We start from the raw sequence: 22,624 nt of genomic DNA on the forward strand, positions 1-22,624 counted from the left end.
CCCCCCCCCCCCCCAGAACATTAATAGTTGTGTCACTTAAGTATGGGGTATATTTATACCTTCTTTTTAACCACACCAAGTGGTTTTTACAAAGAGCCTTGCTAGTTTTTTACAGAAGAACTGCAATCATGTTATGAGACAGTTTTTATTATGAAGTTTATGATAACTAATAGATATCTGATCATAAAAGATACTGATTCTTTGTTATTTGAAAGAGCAAAAAAGGATTTCTAGTGTGAGGAAAAACAAGTCTTTTGGGAATTTCAATCTATGTGTTCCCAGCTTGCTTTGTGTGTGTGTGTGTGTGTGTGCTTCCTTGCCTGGAAGTCTTGGTGACTTCTGGTGACCCATAGTGGGGCTTGGACATTTTTTCAGAAACACGGCTTGTATCTTCTGTTTCTGTGTCCTGGCCCTGGTATTCCTTGGAGGTCTCCCTTCCAAGAAGTGCTTAATGTCTGAGATCCGATGAGATTAGGCTTGCCTGGACTATCCACATCAGGGCACTATGACTGTTTACAAGATGCTCATATTATTCTGTCTTACTACACACCATTCTGAGAGGCCATGCTGTGATTCTTCTGAAACCACCTGTTAGGGCTACAAAGAGCATTCACAATGAATACAAAGTGATCCCTTGAAGCCAGATACCATCACCCAGATTTTTCCAATGCTAGAAGTCCCTCATCTATATTTTAAAATCTCTACTCTTAGAAGTTTACAGATTTATTTTCCCCAGCTTGGAGTGAGGATATAATGTTTTCAGCATGTCTGATATTTCTTTGTACAGTCCTATATAAATTCATGGCAGGTATGTGCCATATCTGACCAGAAACTCAACCTGGAAACAGTAATGGAAGCGCTCCTGGTTCCTCATTATATACAGCCAATAGAGCAAGTCAGATATTTCTCCCTTGAGGCTGTATGACCTGTCAAATGCACTAAAATGGTAAAACAGTAACTGTGTTGTGTTGATCTCTGGAGGGGAAAAAAATCCTCTATTTTGGTAATTGATCATCTTTTTTGTGGTGTTTTTTAAAGGGGGGGACCCTTAATTTCACCAATATTTCCATGTCATTTGTAGTCCACTGTATATCTTTAAATTGTCATGATGTGTTTTCGTTTGCAATGACTGCCTTCTATTCTAAATACATGTTTCTGAGTAACCTTCAGCATCTTTCGTTACACTCAGACCTTCTCATTATTCCCAAAGAAACAGCAGCAACAGGATTCACAGGCAGTCTTGGGACCAATTTAATTCAGAAGAGCTATGCACATATACCTTTTTGTGAGTATTTAGCATTTTTACCTCACATTTAATCAACAGTGCCACCAGGTGGCTAGATCAAACCCACTGCATAGAATTCTAGGTCTGAAACTTCCTTTGTTTTTGAGGAGATAGAGTTGTACTGCAGCAATTAGAAAATTAATTTTAATTCATAGAAATGGTATCTGCTGAATGATGCTCTTGCACATAGCATTTGTTATTGCTGAAAAGGCCTTTTTGTCTGTGAATCCAGCTGCATTTAAGGGCCAAATGCAGCTACATAACGGTTCCTGGGCATTAGAAAAATGTGTACAAATGTGTGCGAAGCTAGTTTTTATTCCCCAGGAACTATGAAGTCTATCATTGCTAGACTTTACTCAGTCAGTCTGGCAGCTTCCCTGAACATTTCTTTGCCTAAAGAATTGGTAGCTTTCCTCTATTGTGTCCTCTGAAGTCACTGATGGAATGCACATTTTCCTGGAACATTAAAAATTAACATCCTTGGACTTCTGCAGAGCTTTGAGAAGTGATAAGTATCCAGTATGGGGGGGGGTGCTTTTTCTTGATTTTTATGCCATTCACTAAACTAGTGGAGAATCCGTCTTTAGCGGCCAGCAGCAACGCTGCTTGGCTGCTGGGACATCTTTGACAGCCTGTTTGGGCACGTTTTTGAGGGGGCAGGGCTTGCTGCAGTAATGGCAGCACCATCTGCCCCCTTCTTCAGTTGCTGGCTGTTGATCGGTGAGGCAGGAGCACTTTTAGCTGGCTCCTGCTTCAACATGTCAGTTTCTTTTCTTTGTGTTTGTGAGGAGATCGGGGCTGATAAGACAGGGAGGAGGCTTTGATGCACTCCTGCTCTGGTTTGGTTAATTTCTAGTGCCGCCTCTTCTCTGGAGTGCTTTAGCCACTGTCGGGTTTCTAATCGGTTGGCTGATAAGGTGGTTTTTGCGATGTGCATGGAGAGATCGGGGCTGCTGTCAAGGCCTCAGGGAATGCAGGAGGGGCGTGGGACAGCCGACTTTATAAACGGCCTGTTTACAACCCTCTCCTTCTCTCCCCCCTTTTCCAGGATGGAAGGGAAGCACTGATTTGAGCAGTGTGGTGGGCAGTATTTGGCAGCCTTATTGAGCTGCTTTTTAGGGCCTGTGCACACACACACACACACCCGCCTTTGCCTGCAGATTTTTTGTCCTTAGTGCTGGCTTTTTATCTGCTGGTAGAAGAGCAGGCAGTTGGTGATGTGAAAGCCCCTTATGTTTTGTAGGGCATTAGGGAGATTTTTTCTTGTGAGCCATTTCAGCCTGGTGGGCTTAGTTGGGCTGGGTCAGCCATATTTGTTTCTTCATTCTCGAGTAGGTAGGCAGCCATTTTAGGTGCTTTAGAGCAGGGGCCATTTTGGCTGCACCTATTGTCAGCTTCCCTGAGGGCTTTCCTCCTTACAGGGTGGTGGCCATTTTAGGCACTGCTGTGGCAGCAGCCATTTTAGGGGGAGGTATTTTGTGAGTTTCCTGCATTGTGCAGGGGGTTGGACTAGATGACCCTGGAGGTACCTTCCAACTCTAATTCTATTATTTTGGGACAATTTTGAGCAGTTTGACTCTTAATTGGTATTGTTCATAATGAACAATAAAAAAGGGACTGGGAAATCCAAGGGTAAACACCCAGCACCAAAAGCTTTTAGGGCCCTGCCTAAAAGGCCAGCCCCCCCCCCCACACACACCTTTATTGTCCTCGGATGAGGAGAGGGGATTAATACAGCCATTTTGCAAAGGCTTGGGGTGCTGGAGCAGGTGGCTGGCTTCCCTCTCCCCCCAGGATTCAGGCATAGGCTTGGGAAAAATTCTAAGGTTGCAAGGCAAGCAGATATATTGACAAGGTTGTCTATCCTTGAGGGCAGGTCTGCTGGAAGCATCACTGGAGGAGCGGGGGTCCTGGCGGTTCAGACAGGGGTGCAGCTTCATCCCTGGTGGATCCCAGATCAGGGTCGGCAGTGGTACCAATTGGATCTGTGGGTAAGGCTGGAGACACTCCACAGTCATACACTGGGTTAACTTGACCGTGAGGTCCATGGGGTTCTGCCGCTCCAGCTGCATCTAGTGTAGCCACGGGGGGCTCCTGGTATCTCCCCTTCCCCAGGGATGGGTACACGGCAAGCTTGGTCTTGGCCATCAGGGCAGTTTGGCCCCTATGGGCTGCGGCTGGGCAACAAGGCTTGCAAGGCCCTTTTGGGGGGGGGATGGGGCTTTCTTTCCCCCTTGGGGGCTTCTTATGGGTCAGTCCCCTTTACTGCCTTGCCTTTGGGGGACGTGGCATTATGTTTAGGTGATCATTTGTTGCTTGCAACGAAAGAAAGGATTTTAAAGGGTGAGTACATAGATATCTTCTCCCTCCTGTTCTGCGAATTGGAGAAGAAATATAAGGAGGATTTGGATGACAAAGAAAAATAAAAATGGAAGAAGTGCAAGGTGGACCAGACTTGGGCCAATTGGCTGCCTGGGTTTTTCATATATGCTGTTGGGATAGCATGCGCCCAGCCTTGGAGAGCGGCTTCACTTTTCCAGTATATGGATATTGTTTATAAGGGGTATACAATGTTTAATGGGCCTGCCTGGATTCAATATGACAAAGAATTCAGGAGGCTGGCTGCTTTATACCCTTCTCTTCAGTGTGATCGCATCCACCAGCAACTTTGGCTCCAGGTCATGTCCCCTGCACATCCAAATTGGGGCGACCGCTCTGATTGCGGTCATTTGGTGGCCAGGACATCTGCGACTTCATCATCCTCTTCCAATAGTACTGCAGGGCAGGCGGTTTAACCCCGCTTGCTCTGCTGGGAGTTTGGCTCCCAAGGAGTATGCAGTAGGAAGGCTTGCCAGTACAAGCATGAATGCCCCATGTGCGGTGGCTCTCACTCCTTTAGTAACTGCCCCAGAGCCCAGCCACATAAGGGCCATAAGAAACAGGGTGAGGGGACGGTAATTACCAAGCTGGAAAAGGGGCCCAGTCTGATAACGGTGGGACCTCTTGAACAGTGCCTGGTCAGATATCCCCAACGGGTTGATAAGATTTACCTGTTAAAAGGTTTTATGTTCAATTTTAGGATTCCTTTAAGTGGCAGATTTGAAAGAAAGGATTGATTCTTTCTTTCTTAAGGGGAAGGTTGCTTTGCTCGAGCTTCAACACCTGGCCGGGCATTTCAACTTTGCTTGCAATGTTTTTTTTTTTTTTTTTTTTAATTTTTAACCGTTTATTTAAACCAAGTACAGTACAAGTTATCGTACAATTTGTCAAAACACAAAAACAAACGATACAAATAAAATATTCCCTTGAGGAGGGTCATCTGTGGTTTTTATATCTACCATTGGCATTATTCCCAAACACACAATGTTCTCATTGTAGCTAGTTGTTAAATTCTAATACAAAAAAAACAAACAAACAATAATTTAAAAATTTGAACACGCTTGTCTTCAGTTACTTTTCATGTACAGACTTATGCCTTTCTCTCTCATACCATCTATAGAATTTCTCCCATTTCAGACTGGCCTCTGATTTAGAATCCCCTTTCAGCAGATTCGAGAGTATGTCCATTTCTGCTGCCTTAAAGATCTTATCCACCACCTCCTCGATTTTGGGGCACTTCTCTTGTCGCCAATGTCTAGCAAAGACTGTCCTTGCGGAGGTGAGGATATACATCATCACATGTATATCTTCTTTGGGGATTACTTTTCTGACAAAAGATAACAACATCAATTCTGGTTTAAATTGGATGTCGATTTGCAGTATTGCCTTTAAAAGCTCATAGACCTTTATCCAGAATTTATTTGTAGCTTTACAATTCCACCAAATGTGGAAAAAGGAGCCTATAGCCGAGCCGCATTTCCAACACTTTGGTGAAATAGATTTATCTATTTTTGACAGTTGTAGAGGAGTAATATACCATCTGTGAAAGATTTTAAAGGAGTTTTCTCTAAGATTTATTGGTTTAATATATTTGTGGTTTAACCTCCAATAGGAGGCCCATTGTTCTAAATCTATAGTCTTCTGCAGGTTTTGAGACCACTTTATCATTGATTCCTTTACCGACTCATCTTCTAGTTTGATTTGCATCAAATAGTTATAAACTTTCTTAATTATTTTATCATCCTCTTTATATAAAATCTTGTCAAAGTCGAAGTTATCCTTAGTAAAACCCTTAGGTTTATCCATATTGTATTTAGCTATTATTTGATTCCTCGTCCACCAATCAAACTTTATCCCTCTGGATTCTAGATCTTCCTTCGTTCTAAAATTATCCTTCTCATCTAACAAGTCTAAATATCTAGCCTTCCTGTTGGGACACCATAATTGAGGTAAAGTTGAGGCTTCTTCGGGGGATAACCATCTCGGGGTTTTAGCATAGATCATTCTTTTTGTCTTTAACCAAATCTGAAGTATAGTTTTACGTATTAAGTGGTTTTTAAAATAACTCTGTCCCTTGGAAACATACCAAAGGTTCGCATGCCACCCTGCGTGAAGGTTAAACCCTTCAAGAGCTAAGATTCTGTTGTTCTCTAATAAAATCCACTCTTTGAGCCAAAGCATAACACACGCAGTGTGATATGTTTCCCAGTCTGGGAGTCCCAGGCCGCCATTCTCCTTTCTGTCTTTTAATAATTTCCATTTCACTCTGGGTTTTCTTCCTAACCAAATAAATTTTTTAATTAATTGGTCCAACTTAACAAAAAAATGTTTCTTTATCACGAAATTAATTGTTTGAAACAGAAACATAACCTTAGGTAAGATGGTCATCTTAACAAGTGCGGCTCTACCCATAAAAGAAATTTTTAAATTCGCCCATTTTTTTAATAAGGACTCAATCTCTTTTAACAATGGTACGCAGTTATTTTCGTAAAGATTGCTACATCTACCTGTTATTTCTATCCCCAAATATCTGACTTTTGATTGGTTACTAAACCCTGTTTTTATCTCCAATTCTTTGATCCTTTGTGGGGGCATATTTTTAGTAAGCATTTTAGATTTCTGTTTATTTATTCTTAGTCCAGCCACAGACCCATAATCCGCCAGTTCTTTAAGCATTTCATCTATAGAGGTCTTGTTGTTTTGTAGAATCAGGGCCATGTCATCTGCGTAAGATAAAACTTTATAGGATTCCCCTTTAACCTTCAATCCTAGTATTTTATCATTACCTCTTATGGAAGAGTTTAAGACCTCTAAAGACAAAATAAAAAGTAGCGGTGAGAGCGGACAGCCCTGTCTCGTCCCCTTGCTTATTTTTATCTCCTCTGTCAAGCTTCCATTTACAATTATCTTTGCCGTTTGGTCCTTATAGATAGCTTGTATATTCTTAATAAACTGTTCATCAAAATCCATTATTTTTAATAGATGAAACATAAACTCCCAATTAAGATTATCGAATGCTTTTTCAGCGTCGACGAATAATAATAACATTTCCTTTTCCCTGTGGACCTCATAGTATTCTAAAATATTAGATACAATTCTTATATTGGTCCTCAAATATCTCTTTGGTAAAAAGCCTGCCTGATCTTCATGTATTAATGTTTTTAATATTTTCTTCGCTCTGTTGGCCAAAATCAACGCATAGATCTTATAGTCTACGTTTAACAGCGAAATCGGTCGATAATTTCTAATCTGGTCTAAATCAGTTGTGGTTTTAGGGATAAGAACCACGTTAGCACCTTTCCAAGAATCTGGAATCTTACTTACTCTCCAAATTTCATCTATGAGGAATTTGAAATGTGTTATCAGGATCTCTTTCAAAACAATATAATACTCCGCGGGGAGGCCATCCGGTCCCGCCGCTTTGTGCTTCTTGAGTTTTGCCCAAGCCTCTTCTATTTCTAATGTCGTAAAAGGACAGCCTAGAATTTCCTTCTGGTCCTTAGTTAATCTTTGTACTACCTTCTGTTTAAGATATCTATCTTGTTTGTCAGCATCCATTTCACTCCCTCTATATAGCTGGGTATAAAAGTCACATACTATACGTTTCATCTCTTCTAGAGATGTTTTTTGATTACCATCTATATCCTTCAAAGTATTTATTATTTTCCTCTCTCGCTCTTTTCTGACTTTATAGGCTAACCATCTCCCTGGTTTATTTGCGTTTTCGAAGAACTGTTGTTTGGCATATCGAACCTTTTTCTGGATCTCTTCCAAAAATATTAGATGTATCCTGTGTTGTAACATCTTAATTTCTAGTTTAATTTCCTGTAGGGTCGGTTTCTCTTTTAGCAATCTTTCTTTCTTTTTTATTGTATCTGTTAATTCTGTTAACATTCTGTTTTCCTCCCGTCTCTTAAAAGCATTAAAGCTAATAGCTATACCTCTCATGAATGCTTTACTTGTTTCCCATAAGATTGTATGAGATGTATTCTCCTGCATGTTTAATTGGAAGAAAGCCTTCAACTCTTTTCTAGCATAATTAATAAATTCTTTATCCTCTAAGAGTCTTGGATTCATTTTCCACCCTGGACTCCTCTTTACGTCTCTCATAACCAAAGTAATGGGATTATGGTCCGCTATTGTATTAGGGAGGATTTCTACTTCTTCAATTAATTTCATTAAGCTTACTGAAATCCACATCATGTCTATGCGAGACCATGAATTGTGTCTACCCGAAAAGAAAGTAAAATCACTCTTATCAGGATTTAAAGTTCGCCAGGTATCTACTAAGGTAAATTCATCTACCAGCCTAAAAAAGGCTTCGGGTAAGGTATTGCTTCCCGATCTTTTTGACTTTTTTTTTGAGCTTCTGGAACTTCTATCTAGCTTTGGGCATGATACCGCATTGAAATCACCTAACAAGCATATCTTATCATAGTCATGAATTCTAATTTCTCTATATAAGTCCTTGTAAAACTTATTTTGCTTGTCATTTGGTGCATAAATATTAACCAATAAAATTTTTAGAGATTCTTTGACAATTTCTATCCCTTGATATCTTGCATCCTCCGACTGAAAAACCATTCTGGCCTGTAGATTCCCTCTAACATAGGTGACTAAACCTCTTTTTTTCTTTCGTGCTTCAGAAGTTATAAATGCCCTGCCTAGTTTATCATTCCGTAATAACCATTCATCTTTCTTTTTCAGATGTGTCTCCTGTAAACATATAATATCTGAGTTTAATTTCTTTAATTGCAAAAAAATACGTTTTCTTTTGTTTGGGGAATTCAAACCGTTAACATTCACCGAAATAAATTTTTGCTTGTTCATTCTCTTTAAGGAAAAAAAAAAAGGGAAGCAAAACTAACTTTTTATTCGCCTTGAAAGTTTTTCTTTTTTCTCTGTGCCCTAGTCTCTCTCTGAAACCGTTCCTCGCCCTGTACTTCACCCTCCTCTCTTTCGCTCGAAGAGGCCGGATCTTCCGGTTCTCCCAGAGGACTTTGGCCATTCTTAGCTTGTTCTTCCCTTAAATTACTTCTCACTCCTTTCCATGACCATGTTCTGGCTTGATTTATTAAAAAATCTTCCGCCTTCTCATAAGAATCAATCTTATATCTTGTTCCCATATGGGTAAACAGCAACCCCTCCGGGAACAACCACCTGTATATGATCCCTTGGTTTTGTAGCGTTACCGCTAAATTCGCATAAGGTTTCCTTCTATACCTTATTGCCCAAGGAATCTCTCTCATCACTTTGATCCTGGTACCTTTAATCGTGAGTGGAACCTCCCTTATATCTCTCCAAATTTTTTCTTTAATACACCTTCTCACAAACTTTACATGGACTTCCCTCGGAAGATCATTTTTTTTTGCATACTGTGATCCCATTCTTAATATGTAGTCAATTTCTCTTTCTATCCCCTCCTGGTCTTTCTTTAATACCTTTGTCAGCGCTTCTGTTACCATCTCCACTAAATCCTCACCTTTTTCCTCAGGAATATTTACTAATCTAAGTATATAATCTGCTTGACCCTGTTCTATTTTAGCCATTTTAATGGCATGTTCTTCTTGTTTGCTTACTATTTCTCCTATCCTTTGGTCAGTTTGCTTAAACTTGCCTTCTATAGACTTTGTAATTTTAACCACTTCGGCGATATCCTTCTTAGTGTCCTTATATTTATCATCTAAAGCATCTATTTTGTTTGCGAGGCTTTCTATCTGGTTACTTAGTGAGAGTTGGGTCTGCTTCAAGGTCTCCAGATAAAATTGTTGCATCTCTTTAAGCGCCTCCTGGGAGATTGACGCCCCTACTGATTTGGGTTGCCCAGGGGAGAATTTAGTTTTAACCTGCTGTGACATTTTGGACAAAACTACGGCTGGTATTATCAAAAACAATATCCTAACCACCACCTCCGTCCCCACCTACATTAGAAACAAAAATTTAAAGGTTATAAAGTGGAGTCTCTAGGGCTAGTAACAACACCCAGCCGCTTCCCCTTCCCCTCCCCTCTCTCCCCTCCCACCCCTCCTCCCTCCCCCAAGACAAAGTTCTTCTGCCAAGGAAATACAATATAACCAGAGACGAGGAGAAAAGGAAAGGTAAAAAGGGGGTGGAGATTAGTCGTCTAAGTTCGTCTCTAGTCCGTTTCAAACCGTACAAAGTCTTTGCGGTCCAGTCAATTTCCCTATTGCCAATATCCTCCAAAGTTTTCACAGCAAGTCACAGCTTAAGTAATGGAGTCGCCAGGTCAGATCCTCCCTCTCCCGTCTCTCCCTCAGTCAGGAACTCTCCTCTTCTTCAGTTTCGCCCTCTTCTTTTAAACCCCAGGAGAACCGACCGAGGAAGTAACAAATAGGGTCCAAGCGATGAAGTCCGTGTAGGAAAAAAGTCCAAGACAAAGAAAGGGAGAAAAGAAAAAGAAACCACCAGTCGGGAGGCCCACCAACCGTAGAGCCGCGGCTTGAGTTTCTGCCGTCACTTCACCACTGACGCCTCTGGCTCCTGCCTTCTCGTTCACACCGTCGCCATTTCGAGACCGCCACAGGAAAAGGGAAAAAAAAACGAGCTGGAAAGTTTCTCCGTCCACCAAGGTAAACGACCAACGGAATTAAGGTAGTCCAAAGGTGTCTTCCTCACCGAAGCTTAGTGAGACCACCAGCCAAACAGCTATCCTTATTGGGACGCCTTTATTTTCTAAACCCGCCTTCCAGGCAGAGCCCTCCTCATTCCGGCGGCCGGAGCTAAGTCGCCGTTGCGGCGCCACTCGGCTTCGGGACAGGGATAAGGGCGTGGTGCTTGGGGGGCCGAAACCCCTTCCAGCACTTCCCTTCGCCCCCTCAGTGTACTGCCTCCAACAACAGGAGGTATGTACAGGCACACAAGCCTCCCCTTAAAGCCTCAGTTCGGCGCGTCTCCACGGAGCTCACCGTGAAACGCTGCCGCCTCGCCCCGCCATAAACCGGAAGCCCGGTTATATATATAACTTTGCTTGCAATGTTGTGGCTCTTGGACGTGTCTTCCTGTGCAGACTTTGTGATGTTATGGCAGGTCTACACCAGCCACAGCATAGAACTCGGGTGACCAGCAGCATGAGGGCAGACATATTGGTATGGGAGGAGTTTTTGGAGTGCTTTAATGGGATTTCATTTTTTCAGGGAAGACATGAAGATTGCAGTGGAGCTTCAGGTCATGTCTGAGGCTGCTGGGTCTTTAGGTTTTGGGGTTTATTTCTGCAGGCACTGATGTGCAGACAAATGGCCAGACTCATGGGTTCAGGCGGGTGTGAACCGAGATCTTACATTTCTTGAGTTCTTTCCCATTCTTGTTGCAGTTTGGCTGTGGGGGAATTATATGGCCAATCGCACAATTCATTTTTGGTGTGATAACATGGCAGTGGTACATGTCATTAATTCCCTTTAATCCAAATCTCAACGGGTTATGAGGTTGGTGAGGGCCTTCACTCTGCGTTGTCTGCAGCTCAACATACTATTTTTAGCCAAGCAGGTTCCTGTGGTGAATAATGAGGTGGCTGACACTCTCTCTCGTAAATGGATGGAGAGGTTTCGTCAGCTGGCCCCAGAAGACGATTGGGAGCCGGTACAAATGCTCCAGAAATGATGTTTCTGGAGGGGCTTTCTTTCTACAGGACCTGAGATTAGTGGAGAGTAAGGCGGTCATCACTGTTCGATGCTCTAAGACTGACTAGCATCGCAAGGGAACCGTTTCAGAGCAGGGCACATGCTCTGAGCAGGAGTTGAGTCATTTTCACTTTGGATGCCTATTTGGAAGTATGTGGTCCTAGGGATGGGTTTTTGTTTTGTCACATCAATGGCAGTCCACTGGCAAAACATCAGTTTGGGCTGTGATTTCTTGGGCTTTAGCTAAGTTTGGGTTGTCCAGGGTGCGGTTTGGTACTCACTCCTTTAGAATTGGAACAGCCTCTACAGCTGCTGCCCTAGGTTATCCTTCATCCACCAATCAGTGCCTGGGTCATTGGCACTCATCAGCTTATGAATCCTATGTTCGCTCCCTGCTCAATCTCTAACTTCATTTGTTTTGTACATGAATTTTATGGCTATTGTTTCTAGTTTGACTGTTTTTTCTTTTTAGATGCTGCTGTTCCTTCAATTTCAAACAATTTTATTAATAACATATGGTAATAAAGTTCAATTTCTTACATCATTAATAATTACTATTTTTATCTATCCCATATATTACTTTCTACCCACCCCTCCCCCGTTACTGGACCCCCGCCGGTGTTATATACTTAAAATCTTAATATTAAAGGTACCTTAATTAATAAGAACCCAAATTAATATCCTTCTCCCTCTTATACTTAGTCATTATCAAAAATTGTCCAATGTCCTTTTATTTTCCACTCTTTTTCTACGTATCTTCTGAACTTTTTCCTCTCCATCTTAAATACTTCTAAATCATAGTCTCTTAAGGTTCTTGTTAACTTGTACATTTCACTCCATGTCATAACTTTTACCAGATGCTGTTGTTCCTGGCCAGAGGAGCCGAGGGAATGATCTCAGGCTGGTAAAAGGCAAGGTGTTGGTCTTTCAGGCCAGGGATGATTTTGGGACCATTAAAGAGAGATGGCCTGGGACCATTATAATCTGGTCAGCCATGATTTCCCGCCTTGTTTGGCGAAGTGCTTGGGACCCTGCAGGCATCGAGAGGGCCTGTTAATAGGCTAACAAAGAAATTGGGAAAGCCTTAGAAGGGGGGTTGGGCCACTATCTGCCCCATCCGAATATTTCTGCGAAATCTCCTGACCTCTACAGAGGGGATGGGATGCATCTCTCTGAAATAGGTAATATGGCACTGCACGATCCACAACTTGTGATTTGGACCCATGCCCCTCCTGGCTAATCAAGGCCTGCCAGGAGGAACTAAGATATCCTATACGGGATATTATAAAACAATCCCTTTCAGAGGGTGCTTTCCCAACACCCCTGAAAGAGGCATTGGTCCGCCCTCTCTTGAAAAAACCGTCATCAGATCCGGCCGAATTGGCACACTACCGACCGGTCTCAAATTTGCCCTTTTTGGGCAAAATTATTGAGAGGGCTGTGGCGTTGCAGTTACAGGATTTTTTGGAGGACGCCTCCGTCTTAGACCCATGCCAGTCCGGCTTTCGCCAGGGCCATGGGACGGAAACAGTCCTGGTCGCCCTCATGGATGACCTCCGACGACAACTGGATCGAGGCGGTTCGGCAGTACTGCTGCTGCTAGACCTATCGGCTGCGTTCGATATGGTCGACCATTGGCTGCTGACCCGCCGCCTCGCCGATGCAGGAATTCGGGGGCTAGCCTTACAGTGGCTCTCCTCATTTCTTGAAGGTCGGGGACAAAGGGTGGCAATTGGGGGGGGGCTGTCCCAGAGGCACCCACTTTACTGTGGCGTGCCCCAGGGAGCAGTTCTCTCCCCGATGTTGTTTAACATCTTTATGCGCCCCCTTGCCCAGATCGTACGGAGGTATGGGCTGGGTTGTCATCAATATGCAGATGACACCCAGCTCTATCTATTGATGGATGGCCGGGCTGGTGATGTCCCTATAAATTTGGACCGGGCATTACAAGCCGTGGCTGACTGGCTCAGGCTGAGCAGGCTGAAGTTGAATCCGGTGAAGACTGAGGTCCTTTGTGTGGGCTGCGGCGGACCGGGAGGGGAGATTACCTTACCGGCTTTTGACGGTGCGCCACTGATACCAGTGCGCAAAGTCAAGAGCCTGGGAGTGCTACTGGAATCCTCTTTATCAATGGAGGCCCAGATAGCTGCCACTGCTAGATCCGCCTTCTTTCATCTCAAGAGGGCGAGGCAGTTGGCTCCCTTCTTGGAGCGCAGCGACCTAGCAACTGTGATCCACGCAACGGTCACTTCGAGATTAGACTATTGCAATGCCCTCTACATGGGGCTGCCCTTATACCGAACACGGAGACTTCAGGTAGTCCAGAACACGGCGGCCAGGCTGCTAGAGGGACTACCACGGTGGGAACATGTGCGGCCTGGGCTGCGGGATCTGCATTGGCTGCCGGTTGTGTACCATGTTTGCTATAAAGTGCTGGTTATCACCTTTAAAGCCCTATATGGCCGAGGACCTGCCTACCTAAGGGACCGCCTCTCCCCATATGTTCCCCAGAGAGCACTGAGATCTAGCTCTCAGAACCTTCTAACAGTCCCTGGGCCAAGAGAAGCTAGGTTGAAGGTTACTAGGGAGCAAGCCTTCTCAGTAATGGCCCCACGTTGGTGGAACCACCTTCCAGAGATGATACGAGCCCTGCGGGACCTGAATCAATTCCGCAGGGCTTGCAAAACATTTCTTTTCCAGCTTGCTTTTGAAACAGAACCTGATTAACTTGACGTGCAGCCACCTAGCCATCTTGTGGATAATATGACTTACAGTATTTTAGCACCCATTTTATATATTTGTATCTATTTTAAATAATCTATTATGTAATTGATTGTATTTGAGACTGTTTGCATTGTTTTATTGAATCATGGAATTCCATGTCTGTGAGCCGCCCTGAGCCCGCCTTTGGCGGGGGAGGGCGGGATATAAAAATAAAATTATTATTATTATTATTATTATTATTATTATTATTATTATTATTATTATTATTATTATTATTATTATTATTATTATTATTATTATTATTATTATTATGCTTTTCTTGAGGGCTGCGGGTGGCCTTGGGCCTCCTGGTGGGTGCTAAGGCCTAAGTAGAGACTTGGCCTTAATGGTGGCAGGTTTTTACTGTGCTTATGGTTCTGTGTGGCTAGGGGAGGACCAGAAAGCATCCATTCTTGGGGGTTTAGGGGTCTGGCAGGGTCAACCTTTGGGTATGGTGACCCGGGTTGGAAGAATGCAGACCGTCCTTTGAGGCTCGACTGGAGGGTGCCTTCATTGAGATATGTGTCTGGTGGTTGAGCCCTCTGGGGCTTGCCTCCTTGCTGGGCTGGCCTGTGCCACATAGCTCTGGCTGGGGGCTGGGTCTCTCGCCCGCTAATGGCAGGGGAGCAGTCTGTTGAGACCCCAGGCCTTGGCCAGGTCGAAGTTTTGGTTTGCCCTTGCTGTTTATTCTTATACTTAATAAAGTGGCCCTTAGTTATACCTTGTGTCCAACTCTTTATTCCGACTTGGGGGGGGCTGGGGGATCATTCTTCCATACCCAGAACGTGGATCTTGCTTGAAAAAAAAACTCCTGGAAATTTGGCTGAATTTGTCTGATAACTGCTAAAAATGGCACAACTGATTATCTAATAACTTCTACAGCCTCAGTAGAAGACAGCCTGGTGACTGCTCCAGTCCAGTTTGGTACATATGTGGTAGATGGATTTTAATACAGTGCCCAGCCATGTGGAAGTCTGTAACAGGAAGGTCAAATTCCCTCTTCCTGTAAACTATGGACCTCCTCATTGGAATGTTCAGGAAGAAGAAGAAGATGATGATGATATTGGATTTAGAGCCTACCCTTCACTCCAAATCTTAGAGCTCTCCCAGAAGCTGCCCTTTCAAGGACAGCTCCATGAGAGCTATGGCTGACCCAAGGCCATTCCAGCAGCTGCAAGTGGAGGAATGGGGAATCAAACCCAGTTATTCCAGATAAGAGTCTGCATACTTAACTGCTTAACCACTGCACCAAACTGACTCTCTCTTGTTATGTTGTTTGTGTGTATTGTTTCTGTGTGTTATGGGGGAGATATTATTTCATGAGGTAGGTGTTGTGTTAATAGGTAGATGTCATTTCATGAGGTAGGTGTTGGGTGAAGGACCCCACCTCCATCTGGCAGAGGGAGCTATTCTCCTACCCAAATGCTAAGGGTTCAACCCATTGGCCAGATTACCCAGAGAGGAGGAGGAATGGGGGGAGATGCAGGGGGACAGCAGGAAGTCTGGATCTTATCCTGTGTGGTCCAGAGAGGGGTAGGGTAGCAGGAGGAGGTTGATCTTGAAGAATGCCAACTCATCCAGTCTGGCCAGGTCCAGTGAGAGGGGTAAAACCTGAGAATGTCACCCAGTTGGGTATAAACTTTCTCACTCTGGACACTGGTGACAGGGCAGGGGAGGAGACCCATAGCCATGCAAGAAAGGTTGGGACAGAGGACAGCCTTGTGTGACCAGTACTCTAGGGCAGGGGTGGCCAATGATAGTTCCCCAGATGTTTTTGCCTACAACTCCCATCAGCACCAGCCAGCATGGAGAGCTACCATTGGCCACCCCGATCTAGGGGCTCAACCAAGGCAGGCTCATGGAAATTGGCAAGGTACTCCCCCACCATCACCTCTGACGAATCTTCCACCATTGCATGCCTAGCAGACCCACTACTGTTGTCCTCTCAGTTCATCACTGATGACCAGTAGAGAGGCTTTGCCCTGGCTGGGCTCTTTGAGGCAGAGGTGCTGGACCTATTCCACCTGCTGTTTACACTGGCCACATCTGCTGGCCAATAGCCTTTACACTTCTTTACAGAATTCATGCATCCACTGCATGAGCTCTGCATTTTGGAGAGCAATGCTTCCTTTTATCTGGGGTCACAGTTATTTCATGGGTCCCAGCCGCTTCCACCTCTGCCAAAGGTGGATCAATTTCCGTGCAGGTCACTGCTGCGCTCCCTTCCTCTCCAGGCTCGGCTGCCTTGCCTGCTCCAGTGGCCATCTTCACCCAGCGCATGTGCCTGGTTAGGATGGCATCTCTGCGTGCCAGTGCCTCGTCCATCATGGTGGTAGAGGTACACGGTTGCCAGTGGCGCGGGGTGACCAAGAGTTGTTGAATATGGAGAGGGGAGCCCTTTCCAGTGACTCTCTGGGCATCTAGCACGTGCCACAGTGGTGTTGGTGCTCTCGCCCCTTCCTCAGGTTCTGGAAGTTCACTGCTCACTGGAATCTTTTCAGCCATCCGGTTACAAAGTTGCCAGGGCTGTTAAGCTTCTTATAGGATCACTCTCAAAATGTCAAACATGCGGTTTCAATGACGAGTCAAGTTTGATACAAAACTACATTTATTGATAGACAGATACTTTCAGTGTAACAGATTCTTGAGAGTGATGCTAAAGATACATTGATACAATACTTTTAAGGCATACTTTAAAAGGATTCCAAAAGATGGGGGCGAGGGATGCGCTCTCACACATAAACTATCATAAATGTCTACATTCTCATGGCGTTATCAGGACTCCATCCTTGCTTTCCCCAGATGTGTCACACTCCCTAACAGGAGTGTATGAGAAACTAACTCTTTCTCAAGTTAGTTTCGTTTCTCTCTACTTCTACTTTGCAAGCAATAAAGTAAGAAGGGGGAGGGGGAAAGAATAACAGAGGTAATAGACCTTGGTCCTCCATGATATTTCCCAGGCCAGCTTTATGGAGGACCCTAAAACAATTACCAATGGAATTTTACCATGCTTGACAATATGGGCCAGTAATTTTTAACTTCTTCCAAATCAAGATAAGGCACACAGTGATCATGGGAGATTTCAGTTACCCAGACATCTGTTGGAAGTCCAACTCTGCTAAAAATGAAAAGTCAAATAGATTTCTGACTTGTCTTGCTGACAACTTCCTTTTTCAGAAAGTGAGGAAGAAAACAAGGGGATCTGCTATCTTGGATTTGATTCTAACCAACAAGGAAGAATAGATTGAAGAAGTGGAAATAGTGGGCACCTTGGGCTGTAGTGACCATGTGATTTTGGAATTTACAGTCCTAGGGAAGGGAAAAGCTATACGTAGTCAGACTTATAGGTTGGACTTCAGAAAGGCAAACTTCAATAAACTTAGAACTATGCTGGGTAAAATTCCATGTTTAGAAATACTTAGGAAGAAGGGGGTTCAGGAGGGATGGGAGTTTCTTAAAAACAAAATACTGATAGCACAATCACAGACGATTCCTATGAAAAGAAAAAATGGAAAAAGCCTAAAGAAACCGAGTTGGCTCCATAAACAGCTCTCTAAAGACTTGAGAGATAAAAAAAGACTCCTTTAGGAACTGGAAGGAGGGCCTTATAACCAAGGATGAATATAAACAAATTACCAGTGCTTGTAGAGAAAAAGTTAGGAAAGCTCAAGCTCAGTATGAGCTTAGGCTGGCCAAAGATGCTAAAATTTGCCATTCCAAATTTTCTGTTTCTGGGCAAGGTAATTGAGAGAGCAGTGGCCGAGCGGCTTCAGGGCTTTCTGGAGGACACATCGGCACTAGACCCATTCCAGTCTGGTCTCTGCCCTGGCCATGGGCCTGAAACTGTCCTGGTTGCTCTAATGGATGACCTCTGTAAGCAGCTGGATCAAGGTGGGCCAGCGCTACTGTTATTGTTAGACCTTACAGCAGCATTCGACACAGTTGACTATGCATTGTTGACTCACCGCCTCGCCAAAGTGGGAATACGCGAGGTGGCCTTGCAATGGCTTTCCTCATTTCTGCACAGTCAGGTACAGAGGGTGGTGCAAGGTGATGATGTGTCCACTAGTTATTCCCTTTTATGTGGGGTTCCACAAGGGGCACTCCTCTCCCCAATGTTATTCAATGTCTATATGAGCCCCTTGCCCAGCTGGTACAGAGCTTTAGACTGGGATGTCATCAATACGTAGATGACACCCAGCTATATTTGCTGTTGGACGATCGGTCAGCTGCAGGCCCACTAAATCTGGCTGAGGGTTTGGAGGCCGGGGTGGGCTGGCTAAGGAAGAGCAGGTTGAAGCTGAAGCCATCAAAGATGGAGGTTCTATTGTTGGGGGGAGCAGGGTTGGAGCTGGAGTGTAGACTGCCGACTCTTTATGGGGCACTACTAACACCAGCACTTACTGTCAAGAGCTTAGAAGTGACACTGGATACCTCACCTTCAATGGAGGCCCAGGTCACATATATTGCCAAGGTGGAAGCCTGGCAGTTGGCTTCCCTCCTGTCTCGCTCGGACCTAGCCACAGTAATCCATGCAACGGTCACCTCCAGACTAGACTACTGTAACTCGCTCTATGCTGGCCTACCCTTGAGTCTGAGTCCAACAGAATGCGGCAGCACGAGTCCTGACAAGAATGCCACAGATGGCACATATTCTACCTGTGCTGCTCCAGCTACACTGGTTGCCAGTTGAGTACCAGGTCAGATTCAAGGTTTTGGTTATGACCTTCAAGGACTTGAGCAGTCTGGGACCGATGTATCTACAGGACCGCCTCCTCCACTATGTCCCTGGAAGGGTGTTGCGCTCCAGTAGTCAAACTCCGCTGGCGATCCTGGCCTGAAAGAGGTCTGGCTGTCCTCAACAAGGGCCAGGGCTTTTTCAGTCCTGGCCCCAACTTGGTGGAACACTCTGCCAGAAGACATCAGGGCTCTGCGGGATCTTTTACAGTTTTGTAGGACCTGTAAGGCAGAGATGTTCCGCCAAGCCTTTGCATGAGGACAGCAATGGTTGCTGTGCTGGCACCTTTCCTCTCTACCCCCTCTTGGGGGGATCCCCCCACCCCTGATGTGATCCAATAACTGAATAAGAGCACTTTGGAGATGCCATCAGGGTTTGTGATTTTTGATGTAATCAATTATATATATATATATATATATATATATATATATATATATATATATATATATATATATATATATATATATATATATATATATATATATATATATGTCTGGCACTGCCCAGGATGGGGCGATTCATCAAGTGCAATAAATAAATAAATAAATAAATAAACAACAAAAAAGTAACAAAAAGAGTAAAGAAAGAGCTCTTTTCAGAGTAAGAAAAAGAGCAAAGACATGGTAGGCCCATTGCGAGGGCAGGAAAGTGAAATTGTAATGGATAATGCAGAGAGGGCGGAACATATAAAGAACATATAAAGAGGGTATGAAGTTCCAACCTAGGATCAGCATAAGGGTAATTCAGGGCCAGATAAACTGCATCCAAGGGTTCTAAAAGAGCTTGCGGATGTAATTTCTGAACCTCTGGCTATTATTTTTGAGAATTCATGGAGAACAGGAGAGGTGCTGGAAGATGGCATTTGATCCTGAACAGCTTGAAGAATTCTTATGAGACAATGAGTTAAACATAATATTGGACCAGAGGCAGGTTCTAGATGTAGGATCATTGACGACTTCTTGGCCAGCTCCAGATTACTTCCCAGGATTGCACAGCTTCAGTTTCTACCTGATCTCATGAGTGACCATCTTCCATGTCTACCTACTCTGGCTTCCTTGGCCTCCCAGACTTCCTGTAACACTGTACCAGGTCCTCACTTAGTACCAGCTTATCAAGTGGGCTGTCATGCTAAGTGGTCAGTCCACTTAGCCCAAAGACTGAAGGAGATTTTGGAAGACAAGGCTGCTTGTAGAAGAAGAGCTGCAATTATGGATAGTCCTTATGACCAGAACCCATTGATCTCCTTCGATCATCTCCTTCTGTTCTTGAGACCACTGCTAGCCCAAGATGCCTCTGCTCAAAGATGCATATCCAAGAGTCACTCCAAATCCTGGTTCGACAAAGACTGCCAGAAACCAAAAAGAGAGCTAGCTGTCGCCTACCAAGAGTATAGGAATACTGTGGGCCTAGACACTCTGTGTGCATAAAATCATCTCCTATTCTTAATAAAGGCATATAAAAAGCTGGTGGCAGCTAAGAAACGTGAGGATATGAAGATTCTTTGGAACAAGATAATACAGTTATCTAAAGATGATGATGAAGAAGATATTGGATTTATATCCCGCCCTTCACTCCGAAGAGTCTCAGAGCGGCTCACAATCTCCTTTACCTTCCTCCCCCACAACAGACACCCTGTGAGGTGGGTGGGGCAGGAGAGGGCTCTAACAGCAGCTGCCCTTTCAAGGACAACCTCTGCCAGAGTTATGGCTGACCCAAGGCCATACCAGCAGGTGTAAGTGGGGAATCAAACCCAGTTCTCCCAGATAAGAGTCCACACACTTAACCAATACACCAAACTGGATATGATCTTGACTTAGTTATGGAAACTGATTGCAAGTCAATTTTACAAAGACTTTTCTCCTATTGACTCATTTGTTTCACCTGAGAACTGAGAGCTATTTTTCCGGAAAATTTATTGTGATGACTTATTTATCAGTTTCCCAGTTCCATGAAGCTCCACTGAATTTGCCAGCATGGTCCCCAGTGTCAGTCAATGAAGTTGAATCCCTAATTGGTAAACTTAAGTTAGGCAAAGCACCAGGTCCAGATCTCATGCCCCCAGAGTTAATGAAAGACAATATAGATTGGTGGGCTCCAATTCTGGCCTCATTGTTTACCTACATAGATACAACAGGGGACATACCTGAAGCCTGGAGAGAAGTTATTATTGTCCCTTTCTTCAAAGCTGGGCAGAGGGAGGATTCAGCTAATTATAGGCCGATCAGCCTTTTGAGTATCTTAGGCAAAGTATATGCAAGTCACCTCTTAGAAAAACTACAGAGTTGGCTAGTTCAGGGGAAAAAATTGGTTGATGAACAAGCTGGCTTTAGGGAAGGACGTTCCACCTTGGGTCACAACTTGATACTATCTCATTTGGTTGACAAATATGGAACCAAGAAAACTGTCTCTCTCTGCGTAGCCTTCATAGACTTAAAATCTGCCTTTGATTCCATACAAAGAGCGAACTTCTAGGAAAACTTAGTGCCGCCTCAGTTGATAGACTTATTCTTGATCCAGGCACTTTATACCAACACTGTTGTCAGAGTCAGATGCAATAAACAAGGGCTTCTAAATAACCTTATTTAATCAACAAAAGGAGTGGGATAAGGCTGCATTCTGGCCCCTTCCCTTTTGCCATTTATATCAACAACCTGATTAGTCATCTCAACCTAGTTGACACCCATCCTCCCTCTCTGTTGGATCGTCACCTAACAACCCTACTCTTTGCACATGACACAGTCCTACTATCTAGGACACCGGTACTATCTAGGAGGGCATTAAAGCAATTTGTCCTTTATCGTGACCTTAACCATCTGGAGATTAACTACCAAAAAACAAAAGTAATGACCTTTGGCCTTAAACCTAAAATAAGGGAACAGAGTATAAATGGCTATAGGCTACAACAGTGGCAGTTTATAAATACCTGGGAGTTGTGATTCATACCTCAGGAAGGAACAAGGCTCACATTGAATATGCCTCAAGTTCTCATCACAAGTCAGCTCAAGCCATTGTTAGATTCTTCTTTACAAAAGGGGGACAATTACACCAGCGGTCCTCAAATTATATCTTGCTAAAACGGTACCACAACTTATGTATAAGACCGTGCTGGGCTCAGTTCCATCAAATTTTGCCCACCTTGAGAAAATCCAACCTAATTTTTAAAGAGCCATTTTTCATTTCCCAAAGAGTGTTTCTAATGCCATGCTAAGGCTGGAAACTGGTATGTTAAGAATAGAGGCTAAAGTAAGCCTCACCTCAATAAACACTTGGCTTAAGCTTAGCCATTGTCCCTCAGACATCACATCTTTAATTCTCAGGGATAAGTACTCTTCTGCCTAGTTTAGGGCTATTCACCAGAAGGTGTCAAGGCTTGGCTTTTCACCTGAGTCTTTACAGATAATGGCCCTAGACCAAACAAGGGCCATAGTCAAGCAGAGAATACTAGACGCTGAGAGACAGAATGATATTGCCAAAGTTTCGAGATTTTATACTGCCCTCCAGAAGAGATATGTAGTTTCCCCAGCCCCTTGTCTATCGAATCTGGTAATTCTATCCCATAGAAGGGTCCTTTCTATGGCCCGATGTAACATTTTTCCTTCTGGAGTCATAGACGGTCGCTATAAAAAAAGGTGTCTATGGCTGAACGTGTTTGTCTGTGTGACACAGGTAAAGTAGAAACTATCGAACATACTCTGCTTGTGTGTAGTCTTTATAAAGAAATACGAACCAAATTTATCGAACCTTTACTGATGAAATTTATGGGTTTTCCGGACTCTGAATTAAGGAATATACTTCTGGCAGATTCTGACTCCCAAGTTATAC

The sequence above is a fragment of the Heteronotia binoei genome, chromosome 3 (assembly GCF_032191835.1).
Source record: "Heteronotia binoei isolate CCM8104 ecotype False Entrance Well chromosome 3, APGP_CSIRO_Hbin_v1, whole genome shotgun sequence".
In the NCBI taxonomy this organism is placed as follows: Eukaryota; Metazoa; Chordata; class Lepidosauria; order Squamata; family Gekkonidae; genus Heteronotia; species Heteronotia binoei.